At 35.0% G+C, this 20,198-nt stretch overlaps 1 protein-coding gene across 6 annotated transcripts in view; it reads right to left on the bottom strand.

Moving 5' to 3' along the window:
- The window catches only part of LOC145317409 (uncharacterized), a 121,734-nt gene that overhangs the window by 70,156 nt on the left and 31,380 nt on the right, over positions 1 to 20,198 (bottom strand). For all 6 annotated transcript variants that reach the window (XR_013878987.1, XR_013878988.1, XR_013878985.1 and 3 more), the window contains one exon: positions 6,481 to 6,535. The gene's annotated coding sequence lies outside the window, so the exon portion shown is untranslated. The remainder of the gene's footprint in view (positions 1 to 6,480; positions 6,536 to 20,198) is intronic.

The following is a 20,198-nucleotide window of genomic DNA, read 5'->3' as shown; positions in this document are numbered from 1 at the left end:
GACCAAAGATATAAAAAATTTGCAATGAAAAGTCAGACTAATAAAAGACATTTAGAAGTATTTAAGTATTACATGTTCAGTTGAAGCATTGTTCCTATAAAACCGTTCAATTTTGATTTACGTTGTAAAAAACAATGTGTTGGTAGGTATAATGAGTAAGGAATAAGGTTTAGCCAAGTAGCCAAATAAATCTATACGATATGTTGCCCCCTAAACACTTGAAAAAATCAGCATAAAGTACCAAATATTTTTTCCAATTAATTAGTTTTTGGTTACAGCTGATATTGAGTGATCACACCTGTGAAAATAAGCTATTTTTATTTTTTACACGTTGAAAATCATTCTGTCGATTTAAAATTTGATTGATTCCTAAGAAATTAGGCATTATAGGCGTAGTAAAGGTAGGACAATTTTAGAGTTAGGATATTGGAATCGTTGATATAAAAATCATCTCCCCAAGTTCTTGTGCATGAAATTCAAATTATTACATTTTATCATCATTGTTTTTATCTCAAGTATCTTTTACATATTTTTAAAAAAATCTTGGCAAAAATGTAAATACAACCACCATGAACACATGGATAGGTAAAATTTTCATTCAATAAAAATCACATAACTCTCCTTTAATCAATTATATTGTTCCCCTATCAATTAGGTATTGTATATTAAATTTAACATATTATGTAACTTCATTTTTAAAAGCGAAGCTTTTCTATAATTAGGGTCGGTCCGTACGTCCGTCCGTCCCAGAGAGATAGCTCTTTTCGTTAATTTAAATAGGTTAAAATTGTCCTATCGATTCCAAATTTTGCATGGTGATTCCTGTAGTAGTTTGGTACGATTTAAAATGCCTAGCAACTCTCTAACCGTTACAAGAATGTCCGTACGTCCATTTTAAACATGTTATTTTTTTTTACTTTTTTAACAACAAATTTTTATGTGATCTAATCATCCGATTGATCTGATTTTTAGTATATTGATTCCTGGGACAAAAAAGTATGATGTTATAAGCGAAGCAACTCTGTAATCAAGTCCTAAAAATGTAAGTATGTCCATAAACATTATCCTGAATTAAGCAGTTTTTCAACAAATTTACTTACAATTTTGCTTCGACTCTTATATATTTATATTCTGATTATTAGGTTCTGACACTATACAAGTGTTAATGTCTGTTTGTCCTACCGTTTCAGTGCTTCGCTTTTATGAATGTTGTCATCCTTGGTTTTAGTTTAACCATCCCTTGACATTGGCTAAAGTAAAAGAAAAGAGAATGGTCATAAAAAGTTAGATAAGAATTTTAGTACATAAGTATTTTACTCAAAGTTTGAAAAAGAAGTATTTTTAGAGACAAAAGCTATCCTACTGATTTTTAATATAGATAGATAGTGAGGAATTATTTAATCTACAAATTTTTCTTCCGACCATTACTTAGCAGTTACCAAAAGCAGATTTTTATCTTCCTTACCCATTTCTCTTTCAAATTTCAAATTTTTAGAATAGAATGTTTAAAAATGGTTTAGTATTATAGAAGCTTAGATATCTAAAACATTGAAGAATGTTTATAATAATGTAACTACTGCTAATGTATGGTTATAAAGATCTCCAAAATGGCGGAATGGAGATTTGAGTAAATCTTTTTAAATCAATCTTGATTGGTTAGTACGAACTAGCAGTGTCGAACTAATAATCTAAATCATCTACACAAAGGATTTGCAAGGATATCTTGGGTTGTATCACTATTGGAGATGTACATCATATATCATTAATTGTCTTATCCTTTTAGATCCCTGATAATTAGTTTATCATAAATTGGGGTACACATTAATTTATCGTCAATTGCCTTATACCCAAAGACTTTGATTCCACCCTCCTCCGAAAATAAGTCGAGATATATGTTGGGGGGTGAGATAACCCCACCACCCACTAAGAAAAAGCAGTTATCCTACATGTAATATGTTATTTCATAAGAAACAACAAATGTACATTATAATAGTCAAGAACAGTTGGATCTCTTACATTTAGTTATTTATATAGAATTTACTAAACTCTTATGACATATATTTCATTTAAATATTTACAGACAGTTGTCCACGCTTAAGTATCTTTTTATTGGCACTGACACTCGAAAGCTATAAAAACTAAAAGGTATTAATCATTATAATTTTAATTCTATGAAGATAGTGGTTTTAGTTGACATGAATAAAACTCTATTTGATTAAATAATACCACTACAAATAGGCAAAGAGATTTTTTAAAAATTAATGCTGTTTGTTTTCCTACGTGAATGTTCGGAAAATAAGCTTTTATATCAATATGTCTATAATAAATCAGCAATAATAAAAAAATGTACAAAAACCTGAAGTTCTACATTGTGAATCTACGATTCTTATAAACAACAATAGGAGCTACTAAAAATTTGCATCTTGATTTATAGAACAATGACAAACAAATGAAAAATCATGTATAGCATCGTATTACAGACAATTTTCCACCAATATTAAAATAAAAATCAGAAAGATAATACCATTTTTGTTAGCCCGGGTCTTTGGCCCTCCTGAGCGAACAAAACTGTTTTTTTTATCTTATAATTTTTAATATTAATATTAGTAAGTTTCAAAAATATCAAAAAGAAGTTTACAATCTATAAGACAATTCTATCATGCCAAAAATCTATTCTTAAATTAAATGAAAAAGAAAATCAAGTGTGCCATTTTAATAACAAGTTAAAATGAAACAACTGAAATTATCATTGATCTTAAGTAGCAAGTTTCTAGTTGCTCCCATCCATAGAGAAGACAACTAACATCAATTTCGTATAAGTCATGAGACAACAGTATCACAGGAATAAGGGATAGGTATTTGCAGGGATCTAAAGGGATAAGACAATGGCAGGTAAATTGATGTAAATCCAAAATGTTAATAAAAAAATTACCCCTTCTTTAGATTAAAATTACCTAGTGGTTAAAACGTTTTAATACTCACCTAATGAACCAACCAAACAAAATTCACTAAAGTCCCCAAAGTTGTTCAGCCAACGAATAAGATAAGGTTATTATATTCTTTGGGGACTAGTGTAATAAACAGCCCATTGTCCCCTCTCTCTCTCTGGGTATTTGGCATTCCTAAGACATTTATTGGATGGTTCTCAAGTGGGAGCAACAGAGGCAACTATTACATTATAGAAGACGTCCTCCTAAGGTTGTAGTTGGTTGTCTTAAGGGCGATATTTTAAAAACTTGCCCTAATATGCTAAGCAAACCTTAAAGTAAAGATTCGAAAAAAGAAGGACCTATGTTATACAGGGATAAGATACAACCAAAATTGTAATTGTAAATAGCTATTCATCATCTTTCCCTCTTCCCTGATACGTTGACTAACAAAAAAAAAATACCAGAAAATTTTCACACAAAGCTGTATGATGGTGTGAGGGGGGGGGGGGAGTGTTACAAGAAAAACTTGAAGAAAAAAAATCAGAAGACCGGAAAATACTAAGACTTTAAAAAAAAATTTATTATTTTTTTTTTACATATTTTTGGGAAAAAAGAAGCTCTTATAAAGAATAAAGTTAATGGTTGAAAAGTCCAGATATATCAAGATTTTGTACTCAAAGTTTTAAAGCTAAAACATAAGAGATTATGTTTATAAAACTTTGGGTACCAGTAAAATTGACAGGGTGATTTCCCCTTACTCAATAAAAAAGAAAATTATATATTTTTAATCTTCCCTGTCCCTGAAATCAAAGGTAGGAAATTGAAGAGAAAGCTTTTATTAACATCAACCTTCCCTGCCCCCGCTCTCCTTCCTCTAACAAACACTATAGGTGGGGTTTAAAGACATTTTGTCAAAGTTAGTACCGTACTACCATAGGTGACCCTAGCATCCAAGGGCTCTGTATGCAATATAAAGCTTACCTAAAATTAAGCACCAATAAGTTCAGTGGTAAGCGAGATCTTAACGGACAGACAAAAATCTTACTAATTTAGATAACAAGACTACAATCTTTGCCACTTGCATATATGTAGTAGTTCTGTATTCAAAGGGGTAAGTAAAAACAAAAAAAGCCAAAGCCTAAAGCCATACAATTGCCTTTAAAAAGCTTCTTTAAAAAATGGAAAATTCAATGAGTTCAGTAGTTAAAGTGATCTTAAAGGACAAACAAAGGCCATGCTACTTACAATAGCAAAATTATTTAGAATTTGCAATAGAAAAAAATCCGCCAAAAATTTTAACAAAAAATCTCCTAAGAACCCTATCTAGGATGAATTTGTTAAAATGTTTAGATGATAAATGTTATCTAAAAGTCAATTACGAAACCTGTTCTAAAAGATATAAGCTAGTCTTTTTATATAGAAGCAAAGCTTCTCTATTATTTAATTAAGGTCTGTACGTCCTTTCAAATTTCAATTTGATATATGTTAAAATTGTCCTTAGAAAGATCTCTGTAAAAGTGACATTTCAAAGTTCCGATTTCAAGCTGTTATTGACATAGTTTGAATAATCCTATAGATTTAAACTTTAAATATTAATTCCTAGAACAAAAAGGGACGATATTTTAAGCATAGCAACCCTATAGATATATTTTTGGCAATTTAAAAAGTGCAAAATGGGCTTTTAGTACTTAAACTACTTTGTTATCTATGCGTTCCATTATATGTAAATTTTATAGTTCATTGAAATTCGCTTTGATATATGTTCACGTACTTGTTTTCAGAACATTTTAGTGTCGTTTTCTTAACAAAGAATGTCGTGTCTTTGGCATAATGGTTCATCATTAATGCTAGTTGTCTGAAAGGTGACATGTTTGAGTCTGAGCCTTCAAAAACACAGCCAGGGTTTCAATATAAAGACCGTTTAATCAAAAGCAAGTTTTATTTTGGTAATTTCTTTTAAACCAGTAAAAAAAGTTCAAAATAAAAGAGTGTAGGTATCATTTCTTAACAACTATAGCCTAAAATTGTACAGTATAATATGACAATAATACATTTGGTCTTATTAATGATTAAAAATCATATTCAACTTTAAATATAGTTTAGAAAATTAAATACAGTTTAAGATTCGAATAAGATATTTCAATTTATTTACAATATTAAAATAGGACAGATTTTTTTATCCAAATTATTTGTATGGCTTCAATGTATAAGGATTAAATATAAAATTAACCTAGTTTTTTTAATTTTAAAGATTCCTAAAGGTGTTTAAATAATTTTCTTAAACTTATCTTTTAATTAGATTATTAAATCCTATATTTTTTAAAACAAATTTTTAAAATCTTATGCGTTATCAATCCTTTCTATAAAATTGTTCAAATATATTGATTGCACAACCTTTCTCTAGAGGTTACTATAGGTAGCAGCAGAATTAGAATTATTTACGTCTATGCTTAGCTCAAAAACCATTACCTCCCCCAGCAGCTAGCGGACGCACGGCACTAAACCAAACATAATACTTATAAAGTAGCAACGCAGATAAAAGACTGAAACAATGTAAAAATTGTAAGATGAAACCTGACAGGGGTCCTATTATACATTTATACACGGAATCCTTATTTGGAAATGAAATATTATCATTTTCCTTTTTAAAAGCGAAGCTTTTCTATAATTAGGGTTGGTCCGTCCGTCCGTACGTCCGTCCGTCCGTACGTCCGTCCGTCCGTCCGTCACGGATAGCTTTTTTCGTTAATTTAGACATGTTAGAATTGTCCTATCAATTTCAAATTTTGCATGGTGATTCCTTTAGTAGTTAGGTACGATTTAGAAAGCGTGGCAACTCTATAATCATTACCAAAATGTCCGTACGTCCATTTTAAACATGTTGATTTTTTTACTTTTTTAAATAGCTTTTTTCTTTAATTTAGGCATATTAGAATTGTCCTATCGATTTCAAATTTTGCATGGTGATTCCTGTAATAGTTAGGTACGAGTTAGAAAGCGTAGCAACTCTATAATCATTACCAGAATGTCCGTACGTCCATTTTAAACATGTTGATTTTTTTTCATTTATAACAACAAATTTGTATGTGACCTAATTATCCGATTGGTCTGATTTTTGGTATACTGATTCCTGGGTCAACAAAGTACAATATTATAAGCAAAGCAACTCTATAATCAAGTCCTAAAAATGTAAGTATGTCCATAATCATTATCCTGTATCAAGCAGTTTTTCAATAAATTTACTTACAATTTTGCTTTGACTATTATACATTCGCATTCTGATTATTCAGTTCTGACATAATGTGTTAATGTCCGTTTGTCCTATCGTTTCAGAGCTTCGCTTTTATGGATGTTGTCATCCTTGTTTTTATATGGTGAATTTGAATCCCCATTTTACTATTAGGTATGTATTCATGATAAAATATCATCTTTAATTATACCTATATCAGAAAAACCACTTTAGTAAGTTGATATTTTACTTAAAATGATAGTCTCAATAGAAAATTTTGACATTTAAACACCTATGCTTAAAAAAGTTTAAATTGCTCACCTTTCTGTCCGAGAATTATATTGTTTGTCAAAAACTTTCCAGTTTTGTTAATAACCTGAATAAAAAGAAGTAAATTAAAATAAAAAGTTAAACATTTAACAAAATTATTAAAGTATTTCGTTATTTAGCTATAATCATTTACGGATACTCTGACTGTTGGACGTACAGCCAATGAGTAGTTGAAGAGTAGCTGAACTACAAAGCCGAGGTTTTTAAAGCTTTATGATATCTTAAAATACTTGCGGTTGTGCACCTAGCATCTATAGGCATTGAATTCTAAAGGGGAGGGAGAGGCAGAAAATAAGCTTAAACCATCCCAAGACCTAAGTTTCCAAATAAAATAGTCTAAAACAATTCCAGGACCTTCATGAAGATTCTCTATAAAGAAGAACTCAATTACCGAGATCTTAACCTACAATAAGACAATCTTACTACACTTCACGATATAATTTAATTTTAAGGTTGGGCCGGGGGCATTCAGTGACAAATAAATTAAAAAGAAAATGCGGATTGGACTTACAAACAAACGAATAGACACTTCAATAGAATTGTATTGCCACGAATGTACGGATAGGTAGATCCTAGTTATTCAAAATAAACACGGCTTTCAAAAACTTAAGTTCACTGTAACCACAGTAACTAGTTTAAAGGTTACCAAATTAATCTTCCTATATGATAAAAATTGCTCAAAAATGGCTTGAAGGAAGAAAATTTAATCAATCTTTGTCTGTTATTTCTAAACTTACATTAATGTATCCCTAGTTCCCTGAACTATACCAACCACAATGCCTAATTCATCAATTATCTATTATTTGAAAAGTCATAAGATGAAACTTTCTTCTTTAAAACTTTAAAATGCAATGGGGTACAGGCAGTGTTGTTAAATTATCAAAAATAAAAATCTTTTTCAAATAAAAGATAAGAAAATGTATGTGAAAGTAATTCATGAATTAGTAATGATAACTTAATAATAAATATTATTCTTTAAAATTGTTTTGAAGAGAAAGAAAGTTTGTAGAATTATTCGCATGCCTTTTATTCTTTATATTCTTAGAAAAGGGAAGCTTTAAAAAGATATATATACAGCCAAAATACAGTGTGTTTTTTTTATGAGAACTTTTTTGAAAGCAATTTTACCCCACTTATAGTTATCAGAATTTAATGATTAATGGCTTATTTCTTCGTTTTTTAAGGCAATTTATAGAACATTAAAAAAAATATTTCAGTTTTTATTTAAAAAGTACAGTAAAATGTAAAATTCAAAACTTAGGTGTCAACATCTAAAAATGGTTTTAGCGCATTTTTCTTATGTTCAAATCTTCTACCCTTTGCAAGAAAAAAATTGAATTTTTAGTAGTCGACTTTGGGGGGCCAGTACTCCCTCCCTGATTGAGATATGACCTGCAAACTTAGATACATTCTAGTACATGTCCCCAATAGTATCTGTATCAATTTTTAGCTCTATATCTCAACTTTGAAGCGTTTTGCAGCCATTCTTGCAAAAGGTAGAAGATTTGAACATAAGAAAAATGCGCTAAAACCATTTTTAGATGTTGACACCTAAGTTTTGAATTTTACATTTTACTTTACTTTTTAATTAAAAACTGAAATATTTTTTTAATGTTCTATAAATTGCCTTAAAAAACGAAGAAAATAAGCCATTAATCATTAAATTCTGATAACTATAAGTGGGGTAAAATTGCTTTCAAAAAAGTTCTCAAAAAAAAACACACTGTAGATGGAATATGAATTTTAAGAGAAGGGGGAAGGAGGGGGGGTTGAGGGTGGGCTGAATTCTGTGAACTAACAAAATTGGCAGCCAACCTGACATAGTGTTTCATTTTTCCATTAAAAAAATATTTAGCTTTTACAAAAATGGGTAGTTTAAGAAAACTTATGCTATTGCATCAATTTAAAACTTATAAATATTTTAAAATGTAAGTCATATTAATTTAGACTAAATTTTGGTTTAAATATGGGCAAAACATGATAGTAATAATCTTTATAGACTTAAATTTTGAAAATTAAAGAAATTATTTTTATATTGGGATTTCCAAAAACTTCTCCAACCTATTTAGAGATTTTAAATAATACACTTGAAGAAAACAATCTTTTTTTTGCTATATTTAAAAATAATTTGCAGTATTCTAGTCAATACCTCCCTTGATAGTTTCCAAGATTAATTTACATGAATATTAACTTAATCAACAATTTAAATCAAAACTCAAAATAATTTCCATTTGTGTGTCCAAAATTGAAACCAAATATGATAGCTTTGGGATAATTTATTGATTTCTTAATCAATTTTCATAATTTATTGTGTTTTAAAAAGGTGTATCATATAGATAGAATAATGAATATATTTTTTATACATTATATTTTGACTAAAGGGGGGAGGCGGATGTGCCACTTTTTGAAACCAAAAGTAAAAGTCAACAAAGGAACTCAACTAAAAAAAGAGTTACAGGTCTGAGATTTTGCATGGCAGTTGCTTTATAGGGGTACAATATGGAACTGTGAAGAAACGGCGGTGGAACCGCCGAAAACCGCCGTTACCCGCCGAAATTTGTTTTGCCTTTTCTTTTTTTATCTACATAAGAGATAATAAATTTTGAAATTGTTATTTTGAATATCTCTAATGCTTGCACTATCATGTTTATTTTGTGATATTATTGAATGGTTTATCTTAGTGCTTATCTGTACCTCTTTACAATCTGAATATGGTCAACACACAATCAACCAGGCAAATAGTTTAGGCACATGGAGGACACCTATTTTGCCTCCAACTTTTCTGAATGTCAAAACAACTATATATCTTCAACATCATAGGTTGTAATTACATTTGCCAAGAAAAGAGTAAAAATTGTTTTTTTTTCTTAAAGTAATGAACTTCCTTTCAATCATTAAGTTCTATGAATAATATTAAAAAAATTAGCAAAATAAATTTAAAGTTATGAAGATTATACATTGGGAAATTATTTTGTTACATTTGATTTTTAAGTAAGCCAGGAAATGCCTAATTTATTATCATTTAGACACCAAAAGATACTAGATATGAGTGTACCGCATTAAGCTGTGCAAGTGCATTTTTATATTAACATTTAAGCATTAGATAATAGATATACTTATATTTTTTTTCTTGGATATAACAAACCCTTTGTGCCTGAATTGAAACTAATGCCAAAAGAAAATATTTATCAGATATCCTTAGAAAGTTAAGCTCTGGGAAAGAAACAGAGTTTCAACTATTTAAATAGGTTGAAGGATTTTTATTGACAAACTTCAATTTTACAGATCCCTTTAATACTATTCCAGGGATCTTAAGAGACAAGAAAATTGACGATACATCGATGTTCGCCCCCCAATTATGATAAACAAAATTACTCCTTGAATATAAATACAGTTATTAAGCCAACGAATGAGAATACGTATTTATGAAACTTTGGATACAAGTATATTTAGTCTAGTGATGGCAATTCGTCGAATTTTTGGGCCGGATTCGGATTCCGGATTCTTAAAGAATCCGTCAAAAAAAGTGGCGGATTCCTGTGGATTCCGGATTCTTACTTTTGGCGGATTCCGGATTCGGATTCCGGATTCTAGCAATATTTTAAAAGGATTTTTTTTAAATAAAAAAAATTAAGTGCTACATGTGTCCTAAAAATCAATGTTCTTGGTGTTCTCTATAATTCACTTCCGAGAATCGAACCAGATTTTTAAAGATATTATATATAATGATAAAAATCTTTGCCTTCAAAGAGGAGGAGTTGAAAGAAACAACTCAAGACGCTAATTTTAGCCTACCAAATGACAATCCGGAATCCGCTATTAAAAAACGGATTCCGGATCCGGATTCGGATTCCAAAATTGGCCAAAAATTGGGCGGATTCCGGATACGTATTGCCATCCCTAATATTTACACAAACTCCATTCTTCCCCGAATTTGTCCAAAATTTAAATTTTCAGGAAATTAAACAACCCTATCCCTGGTAATTCGTAAGATGTTGTATATACACTTCAAATAATAACCTGTATCCTATTATATAAAGTAGTAAGCTTTCTTTGTCTGTAGCAAAGGATCCCTCTAACCGCTGAACCAATATGGTTCTTCTTTACAGTGAAGCATCTTGTGAGTCCTATTTCAATTTTATTGATAAGTCTGGCTGGGTATGGTTTGGGGCTATTTTTCTGCCCTTTGACATCCCTTCATATATAGAGCCCCTAGAAAGTAGGGGCCGCAGCCGCTAGTAATTAATGAAACAATACAATCAATGTATCGGTCTAATTTTATGATCTATAATATTCTTTCAAATATATAATTCAATTAATTTCCACTGGTTTAAAACCAGTTCAGAACCTAATTAAACATGGGGCTAACAACCAAGGAAATAACAAATGTCTGTAATACCATATTATAAATGTATTTCTATAGCACTTATTCCTGTCCTATGTAAATCCTTAGTTTTTGCTTAGTTAAAAATTCCTGCATATTTAAAATAAATTACTAGACCGAATATCTCATGGATTAGGAGTATTAGAGATTTTGTTAAATTTGAATCTTGTACTGCTATACTCCTATTTAAAAGCATATTTTAATTTAGACATAAAAACTTGATTCATAGTCATAGACTAAAACTTAATATTATTTTTACATAAAAGAATTCAAAGAAAGCAACCAAAAAAGATAATGTAATTAATTTCTACATAAAGATGGACAGACATATAAAGTTGATTATACAGTAGATGTTCTAAATATACAAAAATCCAATCAAAATCTTTGGGTATAGTCCTTTCCATGACATCGCTCCATATGGGGCGATGATTTTAATTGATCGCCTCTTATGACAAGGGGCGATGTATTGGCTCCTTGAAAGGAGCGATTTAATAGCCCCTTATAACAAGAGGCGATGTTATGACTCCTTGAAAGGAGCGATTTGATAGCCCCTTGCCCTAAGAGGCGATTAAATGATCCTTTATCGCTCCATAATCGCTCCTTCTAAAGAGGTAATGATATGTCCTCTTATCCCAAGGGGCTATTTAATAAAATATCGCCTCTTCATGGCCCCTTCACGATTTTATATATATATCTGAGTTCCTTGATGGCCCCTACATTGCTCCTTCATCTCTCCTTCTTGAAATTTATATTACATTGTACTTACTTTGATGGCCCCTACATCGCTCCTCCATCGCCCCTTCATCGCTCCTACATCGCTCCTTCATCTCTCCATCTTGAAATTTATACTACATTGTACTTTGATGGCCCCTACATCGCTCCTCCATCGCCCCTTCATCGCTCCTACATCGCTCCTTCATCTCTCCTTCTTGAAATTTTTATTACATGGTACTTTGATGGCCCCTACATCGCTCCTCCATCGCTCCTCCATCGCCCCTTCATCGCTCCTACATCGCTCCTTCATCTCTCCTTCTTGAAATTTACATTACATAGTACTTTGATGGCCCCTACATCGCTCCTCCATCGCCCCTTCATCGCTCCTCCATCGCCCCTACATCACTCCTTCATCTCTCCTTCTTGAAATTTACATTACATTGTACTTTGATGGCCCCTACATCGCTCCTCCATCGCCCCTTCATCGCTCCTCCATCGCCCCTACATCGCTCCTCCATCGCCCCGTACATCGCTCCTTCATCGCCCCTTCATCGCTCCTTCATCGCTCCTACATCGCTCCTTCATCTCTCCTTCTTGAAATTTATATTACATTGTACTTTGATGGCCCCTACATCGCTCCTCCATCGCCCCTTCATCGCTCCTACATCGCCCCTACATCGCTCCTTCATCTCTCCTTCTTGAAATTTATATTACATTGTACTTTGATGACCCCTACATCGCTCCTCCATCGCCCCTACATCGCTCCTACATCGCCCCTACATCGCTCCTTCATCTCTCCTTCTTGAAATTTATATTACATTGTACTTACTTTGATGGCCCCTACATCGCTCCTCCATCGCCCCTTCATCGCTCCTACATCGCCCCTACATCGCTCCTCCATCGCCCCTTCATCGCTCCTACATCGCCCCTACATCGCTCCTCCATCGCCCCTTCATCGCTCCTACATCGCTCCTTCATCTCTCCATCTTGAAATTTATACTACATTGTACTTTGATGGCCCCTACATCGCTCCTCCATCGCCCCTTCATCGCTCCTACATCGCTCCTTCATCTCTCCTTCTTGAAATTTTTATTACATGGTACTTTGATGGCCCCTACATCGCTCCTCCATCGCTCCTCCATCGCCCCTTCATCGCTCCTACATCGCTCCTTCATCTCTCCTTCTTGAAATTTACATTACATTGTACTTTGATGGCCCCTACATCGCTCCTCCATCGCCCCTTCATCGCTCCTCCATCGCCCCTACATCGCTCCTTCATCTCTCCTTCTTGAAATTTACATTACATTGTACTTTGATGGCCCCTACATCGCTCCTCCATCGCCCCTTCATCGCTCCTACATCGCCCCTACATCGCTCCTCCATCGCCCCTTCATCGCTCCTACATCGCCCCTACATCGCTCCTTCATCTCTCCTTCTTGAAATTTATATTACATTGTACTTTGATGACCCCTACATCGCTCCTCCATCGCCCCTACATACTTACTTTGATGGCCCCTACATCGCTCCTCCATCGCCCCTTCATCGCTCCTACATCGCCCCTACATCGCTCCTTCATCTCTCCTTCTTGAAATTTATATTACATTGTACTTACTTTGATGGCCCCTACATCGCTCCTCCATCGCCCCTTCATCGCTCCTACATCGCCCCTACATCGCTCCTCCATTGCCCCTTCATCGCTCCTACATCGCCCCTACATCGCTCCTCCATCGCCCCTACATCGCTCCTACATCCGATGTAGGGGCCATCAAAGTACAATGTAATATAAATTTCAAGAAGGAGAGATGAAGGAAAAATGTAGGGGCGATGAAGGAGCGATGAAGGGGCGATGGAGGAGCGATGTAGGGGCCATCAAAGTACAATGTAATATAAATTTCAAGAAGGAGAGATGAAGGAGCGATGTAGGGGCGATGGAGGAGCGATGTAGGGGCCATCAAAGTATGTACAATGTAATATAAATTTCAAGAAGGAGAGATGAAGGAGCGATGGAGGAGCGATGTAGGGGCCATCAAAGTACAATGTAATATAAATTTCAAGAAGGAGAGATGAAGGAGCGATGTAGGAGCGATGTAGGGGCGATGGAGGAGCGATGTAGGGGCCATCAAAGTAAGTACAATGTAATATAAATTTCAAGAAGGAGAGATGAAGGAGCGATGGAGGAGCGATGTAGGGGCCATCAAAGTAAGTACAATGTAATATAAATTTCAAGAAGGAGAGATGAAGGAGCGATGTAGGGGCGATGTAGGAGCGATATAGGGGCGATGGAGGAGCGATGTAGGGGCGATGGAGGAGCGATGTAGGGGCGATGGAGGAGCGATGTAGGGGCGATGGAGGAGCTATGTAGGGGCCATCAAAGTAAGTACAATGTAATATAAATTTCAAGAAGGAGAGATGAAGGAGCGATGTAGGGGCGATGTAGGAGCGATATAGGGGCGATGGAGGAGCGATGTAGGGGCCATCAAAGTAAGTACAATGTAATATAAATTTCAAGAAGGAGAGATGAAGGAGCGATGTAGGGGCGATGTAGGAGCGATATAGGGGCGATGGAGGAGCGATGTAGGGGCGATGGAGGAGCGATGTAGGGGCGATGGAGGAGCGATGTAGGGGCGATGGAGGAGCGATGTAGGGGCCATCAAAGTAAGTACAATGTAATATAAATTTCAAGAAGGAGAGATGAAGGAGCGATGTAGGGGCGATGTAGGAGCGATATAGGGGCGATGGAGGAGCGATGTAGGGGCCATCAAAGTAAGTACAATGTAATATAAATTTCAAGAAGGAGAGATGAAGGAGCGATGTAGGGGCGATGTAGGAGCGATATAGGGGCGATGGAGGAGCGATGTAGGGGCAATGGAGGAGCGATGTAGGGGCGATGGAGGAGCGATGTAGGGGCGATGGAGGAGCGATGTAGGGGCCATCAAAGTAAGTACAATGTAATATAAATTTCAAGAAGGAGAGATGAAGGAGCGATGTAGGGGCGATATAGGAGCGATATAGGGGCGATGTAGGGGCGTTGTAGGAGCGATGAAGGGGCGATGGAGGAGCGATGTAGGGGCCATCAAAGTACAATGTAATATAAATTTCAAGAAGGAGAGATGAAGGAGCGATGTAGGGGCGATGTAGGAGCGATGGAGGAGCGATGTAGGGGCGATGGAGGAGCAATGAAGGGGCGATGGAGGAGCGATGTAGGGGCCATCAAAGTAAGTACAATGTAATATAAATTTCAAGAAGGAAAGATGAAGGAGCGATGTAGGGGCGATGTAGGAGCGATATAGGGGCAATGGAGGAGCGATGTAGGGGCCATCAAAGTAAGTACAATGTAATATAAATTTCAAGAAGGAGAGATGAAGGAGCGATGTAGGGGCGATGTAGGAGCGATATAGGAGCGATGTAGGGGCGATGGAGGAGCGATGTAAGGGGATGGAGGAGCGATGTAGGGGCCATGGAGGAGCGATGTAGGGGCGATGGAGGAGCGATGTAGGGGCGATGGAGGAGCGATGAAGGGGCGATGGAGGAGCGATGTAAGGGCCATCAAAGTAAGTACAATGTAATATAAATTTCAAGAAGGAGAGATGAAGGAGCGATGTAGGGGCCATGGAGGAGCGATGTAGGGGCGATGGAGGAGCGATGTAGGGGCCATCAAAGTACAATGTAATATAAATATCAAGAAGGAGAGATGAAGGAGCGATGTAAGGGGATGGAGGAGCGATGTAGGGGCCATGGAGGAGCGATGTAGGGGCGATGGAGGAGCGATGTAGGGGCAATGGAGGAGCGATGCAGGGGCGATGGAGGAGCGATGTAAGGGCCATCAAAGTAAGTACAATGTAATATAAATTTCAAGAAGGAGAGATGAAGGAGCGATGTAGGGGCCATGGAGGAGCGATGTAGGGGCGATGGAGGAGCGATGTAGGGGCCATCAAAGTACAATGTACAGGGCGACCACTCCAAAACCAAAAATATATAGTATTTTTATAGTATATTTTTTTTATTCATATAGTATATATAGTATATTTTTTTTTACTCATATAGTATGATATAGTATCGTACTTTGAATTATTTAGTAATACATAGTATATACATCAATAATAACTCAAAGCAAAGTTGTTATCAAAGCAATTTAACATATAAGGGGGTGGGGGGAAGAGTTTTGCCACTTTCGCTTACTCTGTGATTAATAGGCTAGGTATTAATGTGAGACTATAGGTTATATGGGATAAAAGTTTACTTTTGGGTGGTATTTCACGTATATTTAATCATTTTTGGATAGGTCTCCAGGTTCAGGTGCTGCAGGCTAGCTGGAAGGTGGTTTCTAGCAAGTAAAAAAAAAATTCAAATTTCTGTTTGAAGAGTTAGAGATCAACTTACTAAACAGAATATGCATCTTTTTGGATGTTATTAACATATCTGAAGAAAAAATTTAAATAGGCCTCCAAGTTCTGGTCTTGAAGGCCTCCAGGTCCACTCTGGACAGGTTATAAATAAATTTTTTATTTGAAGAGTAAGAGGTCAACTTATAAAGCAGAATATGCATCTTTTTGGATGTTATTAACATTAATGAAGAAAAATTAAAATCGACATTCAAGTTCTGGTCCTGCAGGCCTTCAGGTCCACTCTGGACAGGTAAAATTCAAATCTCTTGTTTCAAGAGTTAGAGGTCAACTTTTTAAACAAATTATGCATCTTTTTGGGTAATTTTTTTTACATAATTGAAGAAAAAATGACATTTAGCCTACAGGTTCATGTGCTGCAGACCCTCAGGTGGACTCTGTACAGGTAAAAATCAAACTTCTTATTTGAGCAGTTAATAGTTTATTTGTTAAAAAAAAATGAGCATATATTTGGATGTTATTTATATATTTGAAGGAAAAAAATTGGCCTCCAACAGAGGCGTCCAAGCTTATTTTTTTTTTTTTTGGGGGGGGGGGGTAATTTAATAATGTAAATCAGTAGGTACCTAACTAATAATTAAGTACTAAAAACAATTTCAATCCTATACATGAAAACAAAATACCTAATCAACCCACAAGCGTTGCTAACTGATGAACCAATATGATTCTCCTTTAAAGTGTAGCTTCAAATATGTCCTGGTAAGGTTTATTTAACTAGTTTTGAAGAGGGTATTTGATATTTTGATAATTATTAAAATATTTGATTGATCTATTTTATGGAAGGTAGACAATCAATTTTGATTTAAACATTTTTTTCTTAATAATTGGGAAAATGTTACTTCTTTGAAAAGACATTGATAGGACACACCCAGTGCATTGTTTAATTAAAGGGCCATTGCAAACTATAACACGTGTTTGTATCATGATTAAAAACTGTTTTTATCTGGTGGAACTATTTAGTCTTTTGATTTTTGGCAGTGGAAAAAATTTTGAAAAGGGGAAGTAAAAAAGCGCGCGAAGCGCGCCAGAACTTTTTAGGGATTATTCATTCTGGGTAATTTTTATATGTGGGGGAATAAAATGGAAAAAATTTTGGGGGTGCCAGCACCCCCAAATTCGTTTGGGGGGTGGGGGGTAATCACCACTTTATTCCCCCACCTTGGACGTTCTTGCCCTCCAGGTAGACTCTGGACAGGTATAAAATCAAAATTTTTTATTTAAGAAGTTAAATGTAAGTTTATTAAACAACATAGGCTTAGTTTTAGATGTTATTTATGTATTTAAAGAAAAAATGACGATTGAGCTCCAGGTTAAGGTGCTGCAGGCCTCCAGGTGGACTCTGGTAAGGTAAAAATCAAAATTTTAAACATCTTTTTAGATGTTATTTACAATTTTACATATCTGAAGAAAAAATACAATTGCACTCCAGGTTCAGGTGCTACAGGCCTCCATGTGGACTCTGTCCAGAGAAGACTTGGAAACCTACAGGACCTAAACTTGGTGGCCGATTTTAATTTGTCCTTCAGATATTTTAATATCATCTAAATAGATGCATATTCTGAACTCTAACTATTCAAATAAGAAATTTTAATCTTTTACCTGTAGAGCTTTATGTATTTTTGTCATATCACAATTAACTTTTAATAGGTTATTGAAGGTTAGGTTAGGTAAGATAAAGGTTAATGATTGCCCCGCAGGGGCTAGAAATAGGAGAAAACCTACAGTGAAAATATAAGACAAAACGCACCTTATGAGGCGTTGTCACAAAACTGACAATATTAGTTTTTTGTTATATAAATGTAATATTATATAGTATATATAGTAAATTTTGGTCAAAAAAAGGTAATATTATATAGTATATATAGTAAATTTTTGTCATATAGTATGATATAGTATCCACATTCATCCTATATAGTATAAATAGTATATATAGTATGCAGTGGTCGCCCTGAATGTAATATAAATATCAAGAAGGAGAGATGAAGGAGCGATGTAGGGGCGATGTAGGAGCGATGAAGGGGCGATGGAGGAGCGATGTAGGGGCCATCAAAGTACAATGTAATATAAATTTCAAGAAGGAGAGATGAAGGAGCGATGTAGGGGCGATGTAGGAGCGATGAAGGGGCCATGGAGGAGCGATGTAGGGGCCATCAAAGTACAATGTAATATAAATTTCAAGAAGGAGAGATGAAGGAGCGATGTAGGGGCGATGGAGGAGCGATGAAGGGGCGATGGAGGAGCGATGTAGGGGCCATCAAAGTACAATGTAATATAAATTTCAAGAAGGAGAGATGAAGGAGCGATGTAGGGGCGATGTATGAGCGATGTAGGGGCGATGGAGGAGCGATGTAGGGGCCATCAAAGTACAATGTAATATAAAATTCAAGAATTAGAGATGAAGGAGCGATGTAGGGGCGATGTAGGGGCGATGTAGGGGCCATCAAAGTACAATTTAATATAAATTTCAAGAAGGAGAGATGAAGGAGCGATGTAGGGGCGATGAAGGAGCGATGAAGGGGCACTGGAGGTAAAGGACTATGGAGGGGCGATGGAGAGGCTATGAAGGAGCCATCATGGGGCTATAGTATAGCCTCTTATCATAAGAGGCGATATTAACGCCCCTTCAAAGGAGCTATTAAGAGGCCATGAAGGAGCTATAGCATAGCCTCTTATCATAAGAGGCGATATGAATGCTCCTTAAAAGGGGCTATCACATCGCTCCATATGATAAGAGGCTATGCTATAGCTCCTTGAAGGAGCTATAGAAAATCATCGCCCCATATGGAGCGATGTCATGGAAAGGACTATACCCAAATCTTTTTAATCAAAAGAAAACGAGGAAAATCTGTATCTAGAAAAAATTGAAGTCAATCAAAAAAGGATATCTTATCAATAGAAAAATGTTTTCTCATTAATTCAATATTTTAGGATAGCTATAAAAATGTAAAAAAGTAATGTTTTTACCATTTAGTTTTGAAGATGATTACGAGAAAGGGGGGGGGGGCGAAAGTGACACTTTTTGAAACCAAAGGAACTCAACTAAAAAAAAAAGAGTTACAGGTCTGACATTTTGCATGGCAGTTGCTTTATAGGGGTACAAAATGGAACTGTGAAAAAACGGCGGCGCAACCGCCAAAAACCGCCGAGAAAAGGCAAAAAAAAATTCGGCGGGAAACGGCGGTTTTTGGCGGTTGCGCCGCCGTTTCTTCACAGTTCCATATTGTACCCCTATAAAGCAACTGCCATGCAAAATCTCAGACCTGTAACTCTTTTTTTAGTTGAGTTCCTTTGTTGACTTTTAATTTTGGTTACAAAAAGTGTCACTTTCGCCCCCCCCCCCTTTTAAGGATTTTCTTTCTTTCTACTTTTCAAGTCCATATTTCTTAAGGTTGGGATAACTTAACACTTCTCTTAATAGCCTAAAACCTACCCAGGTCATGCTAAGCTTTTCTACAAGATCTTAATTGAAAAACTTCATTACATCTAGATACTATTATTATGCTATGGCAGTTTAGCAGTAAAATTTTGAAGATAAATATGAAAACTCTCAACACGCCCCCCCCCCCCTCCCTCAAAAAGAAGAAAGTTGGGTTAAAGACCCTCTCTAATGTTATTGATGTTGTTTGAGATGATAAATTGGTTCCACACCACTTTTACTGGAATACATAATCTCAACAGACAAAATAGTATAGACCATTTCTCAACAGATAAAATATTATAGACCATTTCCAATTTCCTTTTTTTTTCATTTTGTATAAAAAAGATTTAAACAAAATAATATTTATTTTTATCCACATATTTATTTTGGGTATATAAAATTTTTGTACATTATTCAAAGCTAAAAAGTATGTTGTTCTTACTAAATCATTCTTTCCAATAGACATTTACTTCATAACTAACTTAGTCCATCTGTCTGCAAAAAAAACCACCTTACCAGTAAATGTAAATAAAAAAGATCGTTGGCTGATGAATATACGTTTTTTTGTGATTGGCTTCTAACGTGAATTATTAATGAATAACAAAAATAACTAAGTTAAGTCTAATGTTACTCAAAATCTAAGATAGAAAATGGTTGCTATGAGAGAATCAGCCAAATACTAACACAGTGAAATTTCTAGGAATTTCTAATCTGACTTTTCTCGCAGATTTTTATTGTTTCACCCAATACTTCTCAAAATTGTCTAAAATTATTATATGTACATATGTAC

This window comes from Acartia tonsa, chromosome 4 (assembly GCF_053477335.1).
Source record: "Acartia tonsa isolate MP-2025a chromosome 4, ASM5347733v1, whole genome shotgun sequence".
NCBI classification, from domain to species: Eukaryota; Metazoa; Arthropoda; class Copepoda; order Calanoida; family Acartiidae; genus Acartia; species Acartia tonsa.
The sequence above is the reverse complement of the archived record's forward strand: the minus strand, read 5'-3'. Positions and strand labels throughout refer to the sequence as shown.